This window comes from Ornithorhynchus anatinus, chromosome 5 (genome assembly GCF_004115215.2).
Source record: "Ornithorhynchus anatinus isolate Pmale09 chromosome 5, mOrnAna1.pri.v4, whole genome shotgun sequence".
Taxonomy (NCBI): domain Eukaryota; kingdom Metazoa; phylum Chordata; class Mammalia; order Monotremata; family Ornithorhynchidae; genus Ornithorhynchus; species Ornithorhynchus anatinus.
Window position 1 is genome coordinate 1,071,705 of NC_041732.1, and position 20,840 is coordinate 1,092,544.

Genomic DNA, 20,840 nt, shown 5'->3' on the forward strand with positions numbered 1-20,840 from the left:
AGTCTTGGCTTGGCCGGAGAGTCGGCGTCCCCTCGGGGCTTTCCGGGAACGAGCCGGGAGATGGAGACCGACCGGAGCTCCCTGACCCGCTGCCCGCATAACCAGCTGAGGGCCGGTGCGGGCGGGGCGGAGGTGCGAAGATCGGTGCGGGGCTCCAGGGGCAGGGACCCCCGGGGCTGCGGGCCCGAGTGTGAGGACTGCCCCGCCCCGCCCCGCGCCGCCCTCTCCCCGCACCCCGGGGACGGCGGCGGCAGAAGCAGCAGGTGGAGCGGGCGGGCGGGGTGAGGACCGCACGGAGTTTATTGACGGGTTCGCTTCCCCCGGGGCCGGGAACCCGCCCCCCGCCTCGATGTGCGTGTCCAGCGTCGGAGGGTGTCGGCGTCCGGCCCGACCCCGGCCGTCGGCCTCCCCGCATCCCGTACGTGACGGGCGACGGACCGGGTGGGGTCCCGGCCCTCGCCGTTCCCGCGCCGGCGGCCTCACCTGGACGCAGAGAAAGCAGGTGGGGGCGGGGGCGGGGGGCGGGGATGGCGGGGGGGCCCGTACCTGTGGGCCGGCGGGTCCGGGTCCGGGCGCGGGCGGGCGCAGTCCCGGCGTCGGGCGTGGGGTCCGGTCTTGCGGGCCACGTGGAGGGGCCCGGCCCCCGCGGCGGGGACGCAGCACCAGTCGAGCTGGGCCCGGTAGGTGTCGGTGCCGCAGCACAGCCCGCCCAGCGGCCGCACCCGGCCCCCGCAGCACTGGGAGCCCCGCGGGTCGTAGGCCTCCGCCCCGCAGCGCTTCCACGGCTGGCACAGCCACACGGGGGGCGTGGGGGGCGCTGGGGAGAGTCACGGGGGGCCGCTCGGGGGTCCGGACGCCCGGGCCCTCCGCCGGCCCCGCCGCCCGCTCCCCGCCCCGCCCCGCCTCCGCCCCCGGCCCCGGCCCCCGGCCCCGGCCCCGGCCCCGGCCCCTCTCCTCGTCCTTACCTGGGCCGTCCTCCGGGCCGGTCATCGGCGCCCCCAGCGAGCTCAGGATGGTCCCCAGGCCGAGGGCTGGCGGAGGGGACAGGGGAGGCTCAGCCCGGCGGGGGCGCACACGGAGGGACCGAGGGACGTCTGGTCCCTCGGGATGAAGGGAAGGGGAGGCTGGGCGCTCGGGAGTAGGCGAGGGGCGACGGGACAGCCCGGAGTTGACAGGGGTCCGGGGGCTGTAGAAAGGGGTGTCCCGGGCCTCCGGAGGAGGCTGGGTCTGGGGTCGGGGCCGGCCCGGCCCTGGGTTCGGATCCCGCTGGGGTCCCGGGCGCGAGAGGGCCCCGGGCGGCGCCGCCTAGCGGGCGGCAGCGCAATTGCCGCGGGGACGGCCGTCCTGCCGTCGGGCCCGGCGTCGGGGGCCCAACTGGGGGGCAGGAGCCGAGGGGCGGCCGGGAGGGAGCGCCCGGTGGTGGGGCGGGGGGCCGGGGACGGGGCGGGACCGGGGGTCGCCCTACCCAGGAAGAAGCCGGCGGCGGCCATGGAGCTGAGCTGCACCCCGGCCGTTGACGTCGAGGCGGCGGAGATGGAGGCCCGGGACCGCGGAGTCCTATTTATCGGGGGCGGCTGGTGATGTCAGCTCCACTCTCCGCGCCTCCTGCAGGGACACGCTCGGTCTTGGGGCGGGGTGTGTGTGTGTGTGTGTATGTGTTGGGGGGCGGGGGGAGGGTCTGAGGGTCTGAGTCGCGACGGCCGCGGTGGAATTGGCGGGACGGCGAGAAGCGCGTTCTCTGGACGGCCAGAAGGGAGAGCCTCATACATTCATTCATTAGTATTTATCGAGCGCTTACTATGTGCAGAGCACTGTACTAAGCGCTTGGAATGGACAAATCGGCAACAGATAGAGGCGGTCCCTGCCCTTTGACGGGCTTAATCGGGGGAGACAGGCAGACAAGAACAATGGCAATAAATAGAGTCAAGGGGAAGAACATCTCATAAAAACAATGGCAGATAGAATCAGCGTGATGTACAGCTCATTAAACAAAATAAATAGGGTGATGAAGATGGTCCTCGGCCACCTTGGGAAGGTCTACCTTCTCCGCCCCGCCCGGGGGACGGGACCGGGACCGGGACCGGGAGACGGAGCTGCGAACTGTTGCTGAAACTGGCTCCGGCCCAGGGGCTGAGCTCAGAGGCCCCCAAAAGCACGGGCTGAGGTCATGGATCGGGAGAAAAGAAGAGCGGGGGTAGGGTGGGAAGTGGTGTGTGTCGTGTGTGGGAGCAGGGCGGGTGGGAGGGGGTGTCTGTGTGTCTCGGACGTTGGTTCGAGGGGGCAGCTTTGGGGGGAGCCGGGCGGTGGGGCGTTGACAATAATAATATTAATGTTGCTATTTGTTAAGCGCTTACTGTGGGCCGAGCACTGTTCTAAGCGCTGGGGGAGATACAGAGTAATCAGGTTGTCCCACGTGAGGCTCACAGTCTTCATCCCTATTTTACAGACGAGGTCACTGAGGCACCGAGAAGTGAAGTGGCTTGCCCAGAGTGACACAGCTGACAGGTGGCGGAGCCGGGATTAGAACCCATGACCTCTGACTCCTAAACCTTGGCTCTTTCCACTGAGCCACGCCGCTTCTCTGATGCAAGGCGAAGGTCCGGACCCTCAGGAAACAATAATCGTAACATTCATTCATTCGATCGTATTTATTGAGCGCTTACTGTGTGCAGAACACTGTACTAACCGTAATAACTGGTATTTGTTAAGCGTTTACTATGTGCCAGGCACTGTACTAAGAGTGCTGTAAATCCGAAATCAGGCGGCGTGGTAGAAACGCTGCCAATGAAAATGTCGTGGGTCAAAGCGCTCTGCCCAGCGTCCTATGCGTTGTTCCCCGTGCATCGTCCTGCACACGGTGGTTACCCGGCACAGCGTCCTGCACATAGTAGGCACCTGGCATTCATTCATTCAATAGTATTTATTGAGCTCTTACTATGTGCAGAGCACTGTACTAAGCGCTTGGAATGGACACAGTGTCCCGCACAAAGTGGCTACCCGGCACAGAGTCCCGCACACCGTCCTGCGCAGGATGGGCGTTCGGCACAGCGTCCTGCACCAGCACAACAAATGTCGCCTCTGCCGGCAGTGGTGTTCAGTGAAAAGCCCAGGGGTTCGCCCGAGCCTGACTGACTTCCGCAGCACTGCAAAGGTGACTTCCCAAGTGTGGGGCTTTATCCGCTCTGCTCCCGGACTACGCGTGAATTGGCCCAAGGGGCACATTCAAGGGCAAGCGGCGAGTCTGACCGTGGGAGATGCGTGCATCTCCGTGCAGAACGGACCTGGCCCTGGGGCCGGGGGCGTCCACTCTCTTCCCCCTAGTTCCTCTGACCCTGGGCCGGGAAGACCTCCCTCCTCCCATCCCTTTTCCCCCCGTCTTTTTCCCCCATCCTCGTGGGAAAAAGCAAACTCAAAGCCTCAGCACCCTCAGAGCCTGCAACCCGTGACTCAAGTTTGCTCTTCTACCCCTGACTCACCTTCCTTCCTGCCCCTCTCCCCCTCCTCTCTAGACTCCAATTTTCTATTCTGCCCCAGGGCACGGGTCACCACACCCTGGGAGGCAGCGAGGCATAGGCGGGGGAGGGGAGGCCGCACCCTCAAGTCACGCGATCAAATGATTTTATTTCATTTTTCCCCCCCAAAACAACCCCCTCTTCCCCCCGTGGCTGCTCAGGTCCATGTGCCAGTCTGCCTTGTCACCTTCTCCCTGTCAGCTGGGGGAAGAGCATCCACCTCCCTCTTATTGTAGGCAGGGAATGTGTCTGTTATATTGCTCTATTGTACTCTCCCGAGTGCTTAGTACAGTGCTCTGCACACAGTAAGCGCTCAATAAATATGATTGATTGGCTGCCCGCCCTATCTGAGATGGGATGCTGGAGTCCTTCTCTGGGACCTGGGTAGGAGCAGGGCCGGGTTGGGGGCACTCCCAGCCTGCTTTCCCTGGTGGAGTCCCACAGGGTTCAGCACTGGGCCCTCCTCAAAAATAATTGTAGTAATAATGATATTTGATAAACACGTGCTATGTGCCAAGTACTGTACTAAATGTTGAGACAGATAGAAGATAATCAGATCTTACATAGACCCTGTCAACCATAGGATTCCCAGTCTAAAGAGGAAGGAGAAGAGGAAACTGAGGCACAGAGAATAATAATGATGGTATTTGTTAAGTTCTTATTATGTGACAAGCCCCGTTCTAAGTGCTGGAGGGGGAGGGGGGGAATACAAGGAAATCAGGTTGTCCCACGTGGGACTCACAGTCGTAATCCCCATTTTGCAGATGAGGGAACTGAGGCACAGAGAAGTTTAGTGACTTGAACTCTATGGTCTGAACGTTTCTGTAGAAAAATGAATCTGGGCAGCCGAGTGAAGTATGGACTGGAGTGGGTAGAGAAAGGAGGCAGGGTGGGCAACAAAGAGGCTGATTCAGTAATCAAGGAGGGATAGGGTAAGCAACATGGCCTAGTGGATAGAACATGGGCCAGGAAGTCAGGTGAGGAGAAGTAGTGACTGGGGCAGGAACAGATCCAAGATGAGGGAAGGTTCCCCATGATGGAGTGAAGATTCCCCAGACCGCACTTGGTTGAGATTGTGGGGTGGGGGAGTTCTGGTGGATGGGATGGCACCAGGAGTGGGGAGGGATGGGATGGGATTGAATTGACGAGGTGATGCAGGGGGAGGAGGATGAGGGGTGATGCTGGGACAAGATGACAGGGATGGGGCAGGGGAGAAGGGTGGGGATGGTGCAAGGGGTGGGGAAGGGTCGGGTGGAAGAGGGGGAGGTGTGGTGGGAAGGGAGGACTGGGATGGGCTGACTGAAGGGTCAGGATTGGGGGGTCATGGTGGGGTCAAGGAAGTTTAGGCATTGGAGGTGAGGTCATCTCACAGCAATAACTACTTAATTCTGGTGGGGTCAAGAAAGTTGTAGGTGAGGTAAACCCCAACAATAGTTACTTAATCTGGGGCCACCCTGAGGAGATGGTTGAATTGTGTGCAGGTGCTTTGGATCCTCGAGAGTGTAGAGGCCAGTGTTTAGGAGAAACTGAGGTCTGGGGTTGGTGTGAAGGTAGGAGAAAACAGGGGCTGGGTTAGTGTGAAGGGGGTAGACGGATATTAATATAAATAAATTACAGATATGTACATAAATGCTGCGGGGAGGGAATCAGGGTGAAGCAGAAGGGAGTGAGAGAAAAGGAAATGAGGGCTTAATCGGGGAAGCCCTCTGGGAAGAGATGTGACTTCAATAAAGCTTTGAAGTTAGGGAGATCAACTGTCTGTCGGATATGAAGAGGGAGGGCATTCCAGGCCAGAAGCAGGACGGCAGGATGTGGGCGAGAGGTCGGCAGTGAGATAGATGAGATTTAGGTACAGTGAGTAGGTTCACATTGGAGGAGCAAAGTGTGCGGGCTGGGTGGCAGTAGGAGAACAGTGAAGTGAAATAGGAGGGGGCGAGGCGATTGACAGCTTTAAAGATTGGAAGCACATTTGGCTTCCACTTTGCACAGGTCTTGCTGTATTCTCAAATCTGGCAGGGTATAATAGGTTGAACAAGAATCGATCTCCCCACCCCCCCCCCAGCCCAGTTTTATTCTCATGGTGATGGAAAAAAAAATCAGTCATGGTACCTCCACCTCTGACTCAATAAACTATCCTATCATGCAGCAGCTTGAGGATTTTGGTCAATTGCTCATGAAGATCCAGGGATATACCAACCGTCACTCAAATAAGGACATTTACTCACTGCGCTACTGCCCTATACGTCCCATTACGATACCCCTGTAAAGCCTGGAGGCAGCATGGTCTAGTGGGTAGATCACAGGCCCGGGAGTCAGAAGGTCATGGGTTCCAATTCTGGCTCTGCCATTTGTCTGTTATATAACCTTGGACAAGATACTTCACTTCTCAGTCACCTCTTCCATAAAATGGGGATTAAGATTGTGAACCCCATACGAGACAGGGATGGTGTCCATTCCGATTTGCTTGTATCCTCCCCACCACCGTCCTCCGGGGCTTAGTGCAGTGCCTGAAATGTAGTAAGTCCTTAATAAATACTGCAATTATTATTAACTACCCTTTTCAGAGACAGTGAGGGAACCTAACACAGTTGGAGAGAGCACAGTAGGAACTCTTGGTCAGGCCTCCTACCACAGAGGAGGAAACCCTTCTAGAAATAGAAAGTTGGCTGAAGTGTGGCGATCGGACCTCAATCCCAGCCTTTGAAGATGTAACCTCTGACGACTATGCTATGATAAATTCGAAAAGCATCTGCTGGAATTCCTGGAGAAATCTACAAGCACTGTCTCGTCCGATGCTGTCGAGTCGTTTCTGACCCGTAGCGACTCCATGGACACCTCTCTCCCAGAACGCTCCACCTTCATCGGCTGTCGTTCTGCTAGTGAATCCACAGAGTTGTCTTGGTAAAAATAGGGAAGTGGTTTACCACTGCCTTCTTCCACGCGGTAAACTTGAGTCTCCACCCTCGACTCTCTCCCATGCCGCGGCTGCCCGGCGCAGGTGAATTTTGTCTTGTAGCAGATTGCCTTCTGCTCGCTAGCCACTGACCAAGCTGGGAATGGAATGGGTAGGTCTCTGCTTCACTCTCCCTCCCACAGTCGAGACTGGTAGAATACTGGCAACTCTCCAGGTCCGATCCTGAGAGTTATCTACAAGCATAGATGGGATCAAATACTTAGCTGTCTATGTGAGGTTTCTGTCATCGATCTTCCCCCCAGTCCAGTTTTATTCTCATGGTGATGGAAAAAAAACATGAAACGTAATAATAATAATAATCATGGTATTTGTTAAGCACTTATTATGTGCCAAGTATTATTCTAAGCACTGGGGTAGATACAATGTAATCAAGTTGACACAGTCCCTGTCCCACATGGGGCTCATAGGCTTAATCCCCATTTTACAGATGAGGTAACTGAGGCACAGAGAAGTGAGGTGACTTGCCCATGATCACACAGCAGACATATGGCAGAGCTGGGATGAGAACCCACGGCCCCTGACTCCCAGGCTCAGACTCTTTCCACTAGGCCATGTCTCCCAAGTGCTTAGTACAGTGCTCTGCATGCGGTAAGCGCTCCATAAATATGACTCAAACACTGAGGAAAGGCAACAAGTCTTGGAAGATGTTACCATCTTCACTATTTTCCAGAAGGGCAGAGAAGTGATTATGGAAACTACTTTGTTTCTCGGGGTGGGTTAGGTTCTACCAAATACCCTTCCAAACAGATACCTAAAGATGAGCTCGTTGCGGGCAGGGAATGTCACTGTTCATTGTTGTATTGTACCTTCCCAAGTGCTTAATACAGTGCTCTGCACACAGTAAGCACTCAATAAATACGAGCGAATGAACTAACACAGTCAAATGTGGGCTTCCCAAATCACAATGTGGCTTCAGACCTACGTGTAACCCAACACACATATTCTCTGTAGTTTGACCGTTTTGGAAAAAGGACAAAGCAATCCCCAAAGTTCCTCACTATACTTTTGACCTTAAAAATATTAACCCCAAGGGCAGACGTAGCAATAAGAAAATACGATGTATGACAATAACTCTGGATAGAAAATGATAACACAGAATTTGTAAATATAGTCTTTCCTGATGGACTGAAGGCAAAAAACAAAAGCACCTTCTGTATAGTTAAGGTGGAATAGAAAATATGTTGGATTCTAAACTTGACATTTAGAAGGGAAGACAGAGTTGGGATCCCCCGGGCCAGGCTCTCCTCCCCTTCCTCCCTGCTTCCTGCCCAGGCCTGTCTCCGGTTTGAGCTCACCTCAGTCAGAATATCAGCCGCTATCAGCTTTTCCTAGAAACCAGGTTGAGGCTCACGTCCCCATCCCTAAGGCACACCATCCAACGAGCTGCAGACAAGTGGATTCAAACTCCTCTATAGCCAAAGGCTGGCAGAGGGCGGCTCCTGGGGGGCGGCTGGGGGCCGAATGGTGGGATGGCTGGCGAGGATTCTGGTGGGGGGCAGGCATTGTCTGAGTATACCGAGGTGACTGGGGGACAGAGGTGGAGTTCCCAGTCAGAGAGCGAGGATCTGAAGAAGAGCCGACCCCTGTAGTTATATCATATTTTCCCAAGCACTTAGAACAGTGCTCTACACACAGTAAGCGCTCAATACGTACAATTGAACGAATGAATGAACATCCAAGTCTTCCACCTCTTGTGCAGGGCCCCATGTTCCCTCGCCCCCTCCCCACAATGGATACTGACTTTCCCTGCAGCCCCCCTCCCCTCCAGCTTTCAAACAGCATGGCCTAGTGGATAGATCCCAGGCCTGAAAGTCCTATTCCCGGCTCAGCCACTTGTCTGCTGCGTGACCTGAGGAAAGTCGCTTCGCTTCTCTGTGCCTTAGTGACCTATCTGTAAAATGGGAATTAAGATTGTGAGCCCCATGTGGGGACAGGGACTGTGTCCAACCTGATTGGCTTGAATGTACCCCAGTGCTTAGAACTGTGCTTGACACATAGTAAGCGCTTAACAAATGCTATTATTATTATTCGGCAGGACCATTAGGTGCCTCTGGTGGGATGGGAGGAACAGGTGGGGGGGGTATGGGAGTTAGGTGTTGGCAGGGGTGCTGAGCCCACATCTGGTCCTTGATTTCATCCTCAAGGACTCGGGCCATCACAGTAGCACCCTCCTGCACCTCCACCCCCCATACACCTGGGACTCAGTTTCCCCTGAAGCCCACTTGCTTGCAGACCTTCCCCACTCTCCAAAGGGAGGAAGAGGGAGGGAACGGGTGGAAGGCGGGCGTCAGGAGAAACGTTCTGCCTTGGGGACTGGAAGGGCCAGGCCTCCTGCCAGTTTTCCAAGCCTCGGGCTGTTTTCCCTCTCCCCTTCCCGCCCTCCCCTCAGCCGGGGTTACATCATCGCTGGGAACTCCCTACGAGGGCAGTGGAGAGCACGGTGGAAGGGAGAGCCAGAGTGCAAAGGACGTTTGGGGCCCATCTGTGTGCAGTCCGGCCCCGGCTACCCTCTTTCAATTCAATTCCGTCGTCTTTATTGAGCGCTTGGTGTGTGCAAAGCACTGAACAATATAACAACAGACAGACACGTTCCCTGACCACATGGAGCTTATAGGCTAGAGGGGGAACTTAATCGTATTTATTGAGCACTTATTGCGTGCAGAGCACTATACTAAGCGCTTGGGAGAGGACAGCATAATAATAAACTGACACATTCCCTGCCCACACGAGCTTACAGTCTTCCCCCTTCTCCCGGAGTCAGAGGAATGGGGTGATGGGGGAAAATCAGACCTCCCCTCCCCTTACCCTTGGGGAGGGACCAGCCGGGACTTCCTCTCTCCCTTCTTCTTTCAGTGCCCCTGTCCCCCTCGTTGTGGTGAGGGAATGTGTCTATTTATTATTATCGTGTACTCTCCCAAGCGCTTAGAAGCAGCATGGCCTAGTGGCAAGAGCACCGGCTTGGGAGTCAGAGATCGTGGGTTCTAATCCAGGCTCTGCTACTTGTCTGTTGTGTCCTTGGGCAAGTGACTTGACTTCTCTGTGCCTCAGTTACCTCATCTGTAAAATGGGGATTGAGACTGTGAGCCCTACGTGGGGCAACTTGATTATCTTGTAATTACCCCAGCTCATCAAACAGTGCTTGGCACATAGTAAGCGCTTAACAAATATCATCATCATCATTATTATTATTATTATTATTATTACAGTGCTCTATACACAGTAAGCCCTGAATAAGTACGATTGACTGACCGAATGAATGTTCCTCTCCTCCGGGAGTGTGGGAGGGAGAAGCCGGACGATGGGCGCATTTTCAGAGACTGGGGGGATGCGGGGACCCCGTGGCAGTGGGAACCCTTAGAACCCAATAACTTTCGTGCTTCAACACGTCTCTCTTTCGGTACCTCCGGAACCCCGTGGGCCAAAATGCCCCGAGTCCGGGCCTGGTTTGGGAGAGCATGGGAAAGAGTAGGAATGAAGAGTGGAATCTCAGGAATGCAGGGAGGAATGCAAGACATCCGGACACCTGCTCCAGCATCCACGTCACGGCCCGGTCCGGGAACCCCGGAGCCCAGGGATCGGGGAGCCTGGAGGTGGAGGGGAGGGAGGAGGGAGGCTGAGGGTCTCTGCTCGTGGAGGGATGAGGTGGAAGGGTGAGGGTCTTTGCTCTCTGAGGGATGGGGAAGGCTGAGGTCTTTGTTCGCTGAGGTAGGGGAATGCTTAGGGTATTTGCTCACTGAAGGATGAGGGAGACTGAGGGTCTTTTCTTGCTGAGGGATGGGGATTCTGGGGGTCTTTGCTCACTGAAGGATGGGGGAGGCTGGGACTCTTTGCTCACTGAGGGATGGGGCAGGCTGAGGGTCTTTTCTTGTTGAGGGATGGGGGAGGCTGAGGATATTTGCTCACTGAGGGATGGGGAAGGCTGAGGGTCTTTACTTTCTGAGGGATGGAGGAGAGGCTGAGGGTCTCTGCTTTCTGAGGGGTGAGGTGGGAGGCAGAAGATCTTTGCTCTGAGGGATGGGAGGAAGTTGAGGGTCTTTGCTCACTGAGGGTTGGGAGAGGCTGAGGGTCTCTGCTCACTGAGGGGTGAAGTGGGACAGAGAGGGTTTTTCTGCTCACTGAGAGATCGGGGGGAGGGGTAGGCTCTTTGCTCTTTGAGGGATGGGGGGGTTGAGCGTCTTCGCTCGCTGAGGGATGAGGTGGGAAGCTGAGGGTCTCCGCTAGCAGAGGTAAAAGACTAGGGATCTTCGCTGTCTGAGAGATGGGGGGAGGGGGAGGGTCTTTACTTGCTGAGGGATGGGGGAGAGGTTGAGGGTCTCTCCTCGCTGAGTGGCAAGTTAGGAGGCTGAAGGTCTTTGCTATCTGAGGGATGGGGGAGAGGCTGAGGGTCTCCGCTCACTGAGGGGTGAGGTGGAAGGCAGAGGGTCTCTGATTGCTGAGAGATTGGGGGGAGGCTGAGGGTCTTCGCTCATGGGGTGTAGGGTGACCGTGGTCTCCACTCGTTGAGCTGAGAGGGACTCTGCTGGCTATGGGGAGGGGTCAGTCCAGAGATGGTGGAGGGGCTGAGCCGGGGTTGAGGGGATGGAGTTTTGTGGGTTGTGGGCACTGAGGGGAAGTGCTGAAAAGATAGCGGGTCGGTGGGAGAAGGTAGGGCTCTAGCTGGAGCCCCTTGTGCCTTCCTTCCCAGACGAGCCTGGCGTAGCCTCATTCATTCCTTCCTTCATTTAATCGTATTTATTGAGCACTTACTGTGTGCAGAGTACTGTACTAAGGGCTTGGGAGAATACAACAATAAAGAGGCACATTCCCTGTCCACAAGGAGCTTACAATCTGGGGGGGGGGAGACAGATATCAATGCAAATAAATAAATGACAGATATGGAGATAAGTACTCTAGGGCTGGGAAGGGGGAAAGACAAAGGGGGAAAGTCAAGGAGTCTCAGAGGGGAGTGGGAGAAGAGGAAAGGGGGCGCTTAGTCAGGGAAGTCCTCTTGAGGAGATGTACTTCCAAAAAGCCTTTGAAGTGGGCGAGAGGAATTGTCTGGCGGATATGAAGAGGGAGGGAGTTCCAGGCTTTGGGTTCCTGACCCTCGTGCCCCTGAATTCCCATGGCTAATTAACCCATGATTGGTGGGGCGCAGCTCGGCATCGCACATGGTCCTGGCTAAGCCCCCCGCCCCAATCCACCTCCTGTCAGTTTTAGGAAACACCTGCTCAGGCTCGAGGCCAAGCCTCGCCTGTAACCCAGCGAGTCCCACAGCCCTTCCTATCGGGGTCCAAAGCCAGAGCCCGAGCAAGCAGGAAGGGGCCGGAGCCTCTGCAGTGAGAGGGATTCAAGTTAGCTCCGAGGAAAACAGCAAGGACCTGGGAGGGGTGGTGACTCATCCCCTAGAGGAGTCTCCGACTGAGGGGTCTAAACTGTAGACTGTAAACTCTTTGTGAACAGGGAACGTGCCTCCCAACTCTGTTATACTGTACTCTCCCAAACGCTTAGTATAGTGCTCTGCACACAGTAAGCATTCAATAGATATGATTGGTCGATTGATTGACTGGGTAGGTACAAGGGATCGAAGGGTTCAGAGTCATGCAGGTTGAGGTCAGGGCATAATTATATTCAATTTTTCAATTTGATTCAGTCGTATTTATTAAGTGCCTACCGTGTGCCGAGCACTGAACTAAGTGCTTGGGAAAGTACACTACAACAGTAAACAGTGACATTCCCTGTCCACAACGAGTTCACAGTCTAGGGGGATGGAGACAGATATCCATACAAATAAATAAAATTACAGATAATAATAATAATAATGGCACTTGTTAAGCACTTACTATGTACCAAGCATTGTTTTAAGCAGTGGGGTAGATACAGTTTAATCAGGTTAGACACAGTCCCTGTCCCACATGGGGCTCACACTCTTGTCCCCATTTTACAAATGAGGTAACTGAGGCACAGAAAAGTTGTGACTTGCCCAAGCTCACACAGCAGAAATGTGACCGAGCAGGGATTAGAACCCAGGTCCTTCTGATTCCCAGGCCCATGTTTGGCTGCTCATACAAGCCTGTAGCAGAGGCCGCAGCAGAGGAGGGCACCTGCCCAGGGGAGATGGAGGCGGGTTCAAATCAAAGAAAGGAGAGCACTTAAGGAGGACTTCCCTGATTGATTTTTCTTTCTCCCCAGACTGTATTCCTCGCAACGGCCTTTGGGCCTTTGTGCTCTCACTTCTGTCCACCTCTCCTCCCATGCCCCACTGCTGAACCAATCATTGACAATAATAATAATGGTGATATTGTTAAGCACTTACAATATGCCAGGCACTGAACTGAGCGCTGAGGTGAATTCAAGCAAATTGGATTGGACACAGTCCTTGTCCCACCTGGGGCTCACAGTCTCAATCCCCATTTTACGGATGAGGAAACTGAGACCTAGAGAAGTGACATGATTTGCCCATGATTTCCACAGACAGGTGGAAGAGGCTGGATTGTCCTTCCGACTCCCAGGCCCGTGCCCTATCCACTACACCATGCTGCTTCTCATTAATGTACGTAGCCCCTGTTTTCCTCAGGTCGGCTTTCCCTGCAAGACCGTAAACCCCTGTGGACAGCAGCATGACCTAGTGGAGAGAGTACGGCCTTGGGAGTCAAAGACCCTGACTTCCAATCCTGGCTCTGCCACTTGCCCCCTGGGTGACTCTGGGAAATTCACTTCCCCTTTTTGTGCTCCATCTGTAAAATGAGGACTCACTACCTGTTAATATGCTGTGGTAATTAATAAGAGTTTACTATATGTCAAGCGCTGTTTTAAGCATTGGGGTGGATTCAAGTTAATCAGGTTGGACAGAGTCCCTGTCTCACATGGGGCTCAGTCTAAATAAGAGGGAAAACAGATATTGAGTCCCTATTTTACAGTTGAGGAAACTGAGGCACAGAGAAGTTAAGTTGACTGGTCCAAGGTCACCCAGCAGACAGCTGGCAGAGCAGGGATTAGAATCCAGGTCCTCTGATTCCCAGGCCCATGCTCTACCTCCTAGACCATGCTGCTTCTTTTAGAATGTGAACCCTGGTTGGGGCAGGGACTGTATCCCACCTGATGATTTTGTATCTACCCCAGCATTTAGTACAGTGCTTGGCACACAGCAAGCACTTAAATACTATTATTATTAATCATAATAATAATAATAACAATTCAAAGGCTGGTTGCTCCCTCAATGGTTGGAGAGTGCGTGGGCTGAGTAACTGCAGGAAATCCTGCCAATTGGAAACATCAACCAGTTCCTGCAGAGGAACTTGAATGGGTTCAGGGAAGTGAGAAGCACTGCAGACTAGTGGGAAGATCTCCAGCCTTGCAGGGAGGAGGGAGTGTCAGAGGACCTGGGTCCTAATCCTGTCCATCACTTGCTGGTTATGTGACCTTGGGCAAGTCATCTAACTTTTCTGTGCCTCAGTTTCCTCAGTTGTAAAATGATAATAATAATAATGTTGGTATTTGTTAAGCGCTTACTATGTGCCAAGCACTGTTCTAAGCGCGAGGGTAATAATAATAATAATGTTGGTATTGGTTAAACGCTTACTATGTGCCAAGCACTGTTCTAAGCGCTGGGGTAGTCACAGGGGAGTCAGGTTGTCCCCCGTGGGGCTCACAGTCTTAATCCCCATTTTACAGATGAGGTAACTGAGGCACAGAGAAGTTAAGTGACTTGCCCAAAGTCACACAGCTGACAAGTGGCCGAGCCGGGATTCGAACTCATGACCTCTGACTCCAAAGCCCATGCTCTTTCCACTGAGCCACGCTGCTTGTACCTGTTCTCCCTCCTACTTAAATTGTGGGCCTCATGTGGAATAGAGACTGTGTCCAACCTTATTAACTTGTATCTGCCCCAGAGTTTAAAATAGTGCTTGATACAGGGTAAATGCTTAACAAATGCCAAAACCACCCCCACAGCTCAACTCTGACACTTGTCTGCTGTGTGACCTTGGGCACTTCACTTCGCTCCTCTATGCCTCAGTTGCCTTATTTGTAAAATGGGGATTATGCATGTGAGCCCCAAATGGGGCATGGACTGTGTCTAATCTGATTATTTTGTATTTACCCCAGCACTTAGAACAGTGCCTGGCACATAGCATTTAACAAATGCCATTAAAAAAAAAAAGACATGTTCTCTCTCTTGTTTAGACTAGGAGCCCCATGTGGGACAGGGAGCATCATTTCCATGAAGTGCCTTCAAGTCGTGTCCAATTCATAGCAGCTCTTATTTTCTCCAGAACATCCTGTCTTCTGCCATAATTTGTAACCTTGCTATCAATTCTTCCTTTATTGCTGTTATGTTTCTATCCATCTAGCTGCTGCTCTGCCTCTTCCAAGTTTACCCTGTACTTTTCCTAGCACTAGTGCTTTCTCTAGAGAATTAGTCCTCTTGATTAGGTGTCCAAAATATGCTAATCTAAGTTGAGTCATTTGGCTTTCCAAAGACCACTTTGGCTTAATTTGCTCCTATCCTATTTTTTCTGTCTGGCTTTTGGATCCATACTTTGTCACTGGAAACACTATAGAATTGACAATTTGCATTTTTGTGGCAATTGTTACATCAGCATGTATCATGACTATTTCCAGGCTCTTCATAGCAAGTCTTCCTAATATTAATCTTTGGCATATTTCTTGACTACTAGTTCCTTTATTATTGATGATCGATCCCAGGAGAGAAAAATTGTCAACTATTTCAATCTTCTCTCCATCCACTACAAACGTGTTAAAACTTCTAGTTGTCATGATATTTTTTTTCTTGACATTCAAATGTAGGCCCATCTTTTTGCTCTATTCCTTAACTTTTAATAATAAGCCCTTTAAATCTTCTTCACTTTCTGCTAGTAGGATAGTATCATCAGCATAACAAAGATTGTTTATATTCCTTCCTCCAATCTTTGCTCCCCGTTCATCTTCATCCAATCCGGCTTCTCTCATTAGGTATTATCATATTAAGTACGGACAGATAAGGTGATAAGATACATCCTTGTCTTACACCCTTCCTAATGGGAAAATAATCTGTTTCTCCATATTCTGTTCTTATTGTAGCCTCCCCTTCGGCATACAGGTTCCATATTAATGCAATTAATATAGGAACTATGCCTGACCTGATTTTCTTGTATCTACCCCAACATTTAATGCGGTGTCTGGCACATAGTAAGTTCTTAGTAAATACCACAATTATTTATTATTAAGTGGCTCCCAGGGGGGAAAGGTGGGAGCTGTGTGAGGGGAACGTGAAGAGTATTGGCAGCCCTGAAGAGACAGAAATGGATCCCATGGGTAAATCAATCAATAGTATTTATTGAGCATTTACTCTGTGCAGAGCACTGTACTAAGCGCTTGGGAGAGTACGATACAGCAGAATTAGCAAAATTAGCAAGGATGCTAGAGATACGATCGGTGAATGGACGTATCGTTCATTCATTCATTCATTTGAGTATATTAATTGAGTGCTTACAGAGCACTGTACTAAGCGCTTGGGAGAGTACAACAATAAACGGTCATATTCCCTGCCCACAATGGGCTTACAATCTAGAGTGGGGGAGACAGGCAGCAATAGAAATAAATAAAATTACAGATATGCACATAAGTCTTTTGGGACTGGGAGGGAGGAAGAGCAAAGGGAGCAAGTCAGGGCGACGGAGAAGGGAGTGGGAGATGCATTGCACTAAGCGCTGGGGCGCATACAAGCAAATCACGTCGGACACAGTCCCTGACCCACGTGGGCTCACAGTGTCAATCCCCACTTTACAGATGAGGTAACTGAGGCCTAAAACAGGAAACGACTTGCCCAAGGTCACCCGGCAGACAAGTGGTAGAGCAGAGATTAGAATCCATGCCCTTCTCTCTTTCAGGCCCGGGCTCTAACCATTATCCCAGGGAGCTGTCCCAGCCCGGACGAGGGCAGGGAGGTGCGGGAGGGGGGATATGCGGGGGAGCTTTGGGGGGGGATCTGTCGATTTATGGGAGGGAAGTGGAAAGAACCGGATACATCTTCTGATCTCCTTCAACCGCAATCTCCCCAATCTCTTCCGCAACCGCCCAGGCGGCGGGTTGACTGTCGGTGGGGTGCGAACTGCCATGCCCCCTCTCTGCCGACAGAGGGCGCCCGGGACCCGCTCTTGGTCCGGCTCCCCGGCCGCAGACCAACCATGCGATGCCACTCGTATTTATTGAGCGCCTGCTGTGCGCGGAGCACTGTACTAAGCGCTTGGGAGAGTATAATGCAACCATAAGCAGACGGATTCCCGGTCCACAGCACGCTTAGGTGCCAGAGGACCATTCACTCATTCATTCCCTCTCTGGGCCTGTCACTTCCCTCTTCAAAAACCTCCAGTGGTTGCCCATCAACCTCCGCACGAAGCAAAAACTCCTCACTCTTGGCTTCGAAGCTCTCCTCCTACCTCAGCTCCCTTCTCTCTATCTACTGTCCACCCCGTACGCGCCGCTCCTCTGCCGCTCACCTCCTCACCGTCCCTCATTCTCGCCTGGCCCGCCGTCGACCCTTGGCCCATGTCCTACCACTGACTTGGAATGCTCTTCCTCCTCACACCCGCCAAACTAACTCTCTTCCCCTCTTCAAAGCCCTACTGAGAGCCATCTCCTCCAGGAGGCCTTCCCAGACTGAGCCCCCCCTTTCTCTCGGCTCCTCCTCCCCTCCCCATTCACTCCCTTCTGCCCTCTGCTCTTCCCCCTTCCTCTCCCCTCAGCACTGTGCATATTTGTATATATTATTTATTACCCTATTTATTTTGTTAATGACGTGCATATCTCTATGATTCTGTTTATCTTGATGATGTTGTCTTGTTTTGTTCTGTTTCGCTTTGCCATCTGTCTCCCCTGTTTAGATTGTGAGCCCGTTATTGGGCAGGGGTTATCACTGTCTGTTGCCAAATTGTACATCCCAAGCGCTTAGTACAGTACTCTGCACATAGTAAGGGCTCAATAAATACGATTGAATGAATGAATTAATGAATTCACTCAATTGTATTTATTGAGCTCTTACTGTGTGCAGGACCCTGTACTAAGTGCTTGGAAGAGTATAATACAACAATAAACAGACAATTCCCTGTCCACAACAAGCTTAGGTGCCCAAGGACCATTCACTCATTCACTCATTCAATCGTATTTATTGAGCTCTTACTGTGTGCCGAGCACTGTACTAAGCACTTGGGAGAGTATAATACAGCAATAAACAGACACATTCCTGGTTCAAAACAAGCTTAAGGGCCCAAGGACCATTCACTCATTCAAATCGTATTTATTGAGCTTTTTCTGTGTGCAGAGCACTGTACTAAAAGCTTGAAAGAGTATAGTACAGCAGTAAACAGACACATTCCCTGTCCACAACAAGCTTAGGTGCCAAAGGACCATTCATTCAATCTATTATATTTAATAATGTTAATAATAATAATGTTGGTATTTATTAAGCGCTTACTACGTGCCAAGCACTGTTCTAAGCGCTGGGGTAGATACAAGGTAATCACGTTGTCCCACTTAAGGCTCACAGTCTTCATCCCCATTTTACAGATGAGGTAACTGCAGCACAGAGAAGTTAAGTGCCTTTCCCAAAGTCACACAGCTGACAAGTGGCGGAGCCGGGATTAGAACCATGACCTCTGAGTCCCAAGCCCGGGCTCTTTCCACTAAGCCACACTGCTTCTAGAGGGGGCTTAGTCTTGTGGGCAGCAATCGATCTACCAACTCTTGCATTGGTCTTTCCCAAGCATTTAGTACAGTGCTCTGCACATAGCAAGTGCTGAATAAATACCATTCAATCAATCAATCAATCAATCAGAAGCAGCGTGGCCTAGTGGAGAGAGCACGAGCCTGGAGTCAGATGACTTGGGTTCTAGTCCCTTCTCTACCAGTTGCTTGCTGGGTGGCCTTGGGCAAGTCACTTCATTTCTCTCTGCCTCAGTTGCCTTATTTGCAAAATGGCGATTCAATAGCTGTTCCACTCCTGCTTAGGCTGTGAGCCCATTATGGAGTCAGAGGTTATGGGTTTGAATCCCTGCTCTGCCATTTGTCAACTGTGTGACTGTGGGCAAGTCACTTAACTTCTCTGTGCCTTAGTTACCTCATCTTTAAAATGGGGATTAACTGTGAGCCTCACGTGGGACAACCTGATGACCCTGTACCTACCCTAGCGCTTAGAACAGTGCTCTGCACATAGTAAGCGCTTAACAAATACCAACATTATTATTATTATGGGACAGGGACTGGGTCCAACCTGATTGACTTGTATCTACCCCATTCATTCATACATTCATTCAATTCATTCAATCGTATTTATCGAGCACTTACTGTATGCAGAACACTGTCCTAAGCGCTTGGGAAAGTACAATACAATTATGATCATTAAACTATGAGCTCGTTGTGGGCGAGGATTGTTACTCTTTACTGCTATAATGTACTTTCCCAAGCGCTTAGGACAGTGTTCTGCGTACAATCAGCGCTGAAGAAATCCGATTAATGAATGATGGTTGCCCCTAGTTACTCTTCCCGCCCCCCAAGCTCCTCTCCCGTCTTCTCATTGGCCAGTTCCGGCGCCCGCGCGCTCCCGTCGGGCAAGCTCGTAACCGCTTCCACGCCTCGCGCCAGAGTAGGGGGAGGGGAGGAGAAGCCCGATGTGCACGTGACGGGCTAGTCGGAGCATGCGCCTGGGAAGCTACTCCCCCCTCCCATCCTAGCGATTGCTTAAGGTTGCTCATTGCGCATGTCCTGCCTCCACCCCCCCCCCCCCATGCGGGCGCAAGCGCAAACTTTGGTACCATTGTCTACGCATGCGTACAAGCCAGATTCCAGGTGGGTCATTTCGAGCTTCTCGTTGTAAGAGCGGCGCGTTGCACCGCTTCGGTGACCCTTAATAATAATAATGTTGGTATTTGTTAAGCGCTTACTATGCGCAAAGCACTGTTCTAAGCACTGGGGGGATACAAGGTGATCAGGTTGTCCCACGTGAGGCTCAGTCTTAATCCCCATTTTACAGATGAGGGAACTGAGACCCAAAGAAAAGTGACTTGCCCAAAGTTACACAGCTGACAAGTGGCGGAGCCGGGATTAGAACCCATGACCTCTGACTCCCGAGCCTGGGCTCTTTCCACTGAGCCTCGCTGCGACCCTTGCACCGGTTCCTTGCCCTCCGCCCAACTTTGCCCTAGCACCTTGTGGGGAAGCAGCTTGGTTTAGTGGGTAGAGCCCAGGCCTGGGAGGTAGGTCATGGGTTCTAATTCCGCCCCCGCCGCTTGTCTGCTAGGTGACCTCAGACGAGTCAACTTAAATTCTCTGGGCCTCACTTGCCTCATCTGTAAAATAAGGATTGAGACTGAAACCCACGTGGGTCAGCGACTGTGTCCACCCCGATTTGCATGGATCCACCTCAGCGCTTACTTCAGTGCCTGGCACATAGCGCTTAACAAATTCCCCAATTAGTATATTATTATATGAGGGGGCATGTGCTTGACTATGAGTCGCTTCCGGCTGTAAGTTGCTCTTGCCCGCCAGTGGCTATAAGTTGCATCCCCAAGCAGATTTCATAGTTCAGACATTTAGTTTCCAACCAAGCGCTTAGTACAGTGCTCTGCACATAGTAAGGGCTCAATAAATGCTATTGAATGAATCCTTATGCACGGCCCTCCGATTCCTCTCACCCCTCCTTTCCTCCCATATTCTCCAGAACCCCCTAGACCAGGGGCGATTGTGGTTCCGAACTGGCTTCGGTCAGGGGTCTGGAGAGATGTGGCCTTGTCCTTCTCCTGCTCCCTTCTCCCCGGGGGCTGGGGGAAACTGAGAGCTGCCTGGGGGTGGAGGGTGGTGGAGCCATAATAATGTTGGTATTTGTTAAGCGCTTACTATGTGCAGAGCACTGTTCTAAGCGCTGGGGTAGACACAGGGAAATCAGGTTGTCCCACGTGGGGCTCACAGTCTTCATCCCCATTTTACAGATGAGGGAACTGAGGCACAGAGAAGTTAAGTGACTTGCCCACAGTCACACAGCTGACAAGTGGCAGAGCTGGGATTCGAAGTCATGACCTCTGACTCCAAAGCCCATGCTCTTTCCACTGAGCCACGCTGCTTCTCCATGCCCCCTACCTGCCCCTACTAATACCCATGCTCCATCAATCCAGTCCTGTTTATAGTGAGAGTTGGTAAAATGGGGAAAAGAGAGACTAAGGATTGAAAGTGGAGGGCAGAAGAACGCGGAAGGTGGACCAAAGGACAGTCAGGGGGACTTGGGAGAGCGATCGGAGGGACAGGGATGGGAGAGATAGAGGGACAATGCAGGGTGATAATTATGGTATTTGTAAAGCGCTCATTATGTGCCAGGCACTGCATTC

General features: G+C 52.4%; 1 non-coding gene across 1 annotated transcript; it reads right to left on the reverse strand.

Annotated features, from left to right (window-relative positions):
• Positions 1 to 6,520: 6,520 nt before the first annotated feature.
• Positions 6,521 to 6,658, reverse strand: LOC114812573. Its single transcript, XR_003760224.1, has one exon. It is a non-coding gene; the product is annotated as a small nucleolar RNA SNORA7 (small nucleolar RNA).
• Between the last annotated feature and the right edge of the window lie 14,182 nt (positions 6,659 to 20,840).